This window comes from Fulmarus glacialis, unplaced genomic scaffold (assembly GCF_000690835.1).
Source record: "Fulmarus glacialis isolate BGI_N327 unplaced genomic scaffold, ASM69083v1 scaffold37147, whole genome shotgun sequence".
In the NCBI taxonomy this organism is placed as follows: domain Eukaryota; kingdom Metazoa; phylum Chordata; class Aves; order Procellariiformes; family Procellariidae; genus Fulmarus; species Fulmarus glacialis.
The window spans coordinates 1,241-3,141 of NW_009221949.1; positions in this window are offsets into that span (position 1 = coordinate 1,241).

Here is a 1,901-nt window from a genome sequence, read left to right on the forward strand (position 1 = left end):
CTGATGGCACAGCGAGCCCCACGCTCCTAGGGCTCTCCTGCTGCCCTTCCCGCACCCACGGGTGGGCGTCATCAGCCTGGGATCCCCCCCAGTGGGGGGAAGACCCTGCGCTCCCCTGCAGCTCATGGGGACGTGCCACCTCCATGCTGCAGGGCTGGGGACTGCACCACCGGGAGCAGGGTGCTCACCCATGGGTGCTTGGGGTCTGCTGGTGAGGCACCTCTGCTACAGGAATGGGCAGATACTGTGATTCGGAGATAAAGCACCGGCTTGCGGGAGGGAGCCCCCCCTAGCCCTGAGGTGTTCAGTGTTCGCTGCTGTGTGAAGCAGCATGGGGTACACATATGCACATGTGTATACATATATAATGAGTATCTATATACACGTATACATATGGGTGTGTCTGTAAACAAGAGGTATTTTATTAAAGCCGAAGGTGTGTTTAGCTGGTGAGTTCGGACATTTCACTGGCTGGTGAGGTGGGATGGGGGATCTGCTCCTGGGCACACGGAACTGCAGCAGGGGCTGCTGGTGGTGTTGGAGGAAGGACGTCTCCTGGGCTGCTGCTACCACCATCACCTGCAAGGCACGGTCAAACCACTGGGAAAGGCAGTGCCAGGCTCCCCCGGTCCTTGTTGCCTTTCACCCTCAGGTGCAGTTGGACACAGCCAGCACAGCAGGGGGGACGAGCTGCTTTTTGTGCTATTTATCCAAGGTTTCTGGGTGCACCTTGTGCCACGAACAGGGATACACTCGTGTCACCTCATTGCTTACGGAAACAAGCACGGCTTTGGGACTGACCACCTTGGCCAGGGCTGTGCTGAGCCCCCAGGCTGCGGGGACAGAGCTGCCGTTTGGCTGCTGGCTGCGTTGCAGGGTAGGGGCCCGGTGGTCAGCGCTGGCTCAGCCTCCAGGCACTGCTCGCCAGGGTCTGCCCGGGGCGCAGGAGGTGGCTGCGTGAACATGGGGTCAAGCTCCTTTGCTACTGCCGGCTCGGCTCACCCGGCAGACGTGTCCCGGCCCTCCTGCCTCGGCGCCATGCTCGTTAGCAGGAAGCCAGCTGTGGGCTCAGCCTGCAGACTTCAAAGCCATACAGGCTGTACAGCTTGCCAATTAACTCAGTTAGTAAACATCCTCTCTCAGTCTGAGATAGTTTAAAATAGGTACAGATACTTTCTTCCTGCAGACTCTACGTGTGCATGTGCAGTATCTCCCCCAAAACACCAGTTCCTGCAGCATTTACCCATACCCAGCTATATGCATCGGCGGTGTTCTCTGCTGCGGCGCGCCCGAGACATGCCATCTCCCCTGCCCAGATCTTGCAATGCCTTTGGGAGATGGTGTCCAGGAGAGCCATGGTAATGTCCATTGTCTTGCTGCAGCTTGGATGGGCCTTTACTGCATGTGGCAACAGAGCATGCAGCCTTTGCAGCATTTCCCAGCCCTCTGATGGAAGCCCTCCTGCCGCCGAAACACCGAGAGCTATCCGACCAAACTGCACATCAGCAGAACCCCTTGCTAAAATCCATCCACACTAAAATGCCTTCCATGGCAGTTTGCTGTAAATCTTGCTCAGCTGTGGAGCTAATTCTCTGTAGAAAGCTTACCTAGATCAGCACACACACACCCCCCACCCGTTTCCTCCAGCTGGGGAGCGGGCAGGCTTGGCCTAGCAGTTATCCCGACCGGGAAGGATCGGGACGGGGCAGCCAGCCCCCATGGAGGCGGCCGCAGAAGGCCCCTCTCTGGGAGCCCGCCGTGTGTGGTGCAAACAAGGGCTGCTCGCAGAGTCCCAACAGGGGCTGATGGGCGGCAGCCGTGACCTGCATCTGCTGCTGCTGCTCACCAACAGCTCAACGGCCGGCAACGGTCTCCTGGCTGAATGGCATCTGCATTAGCTG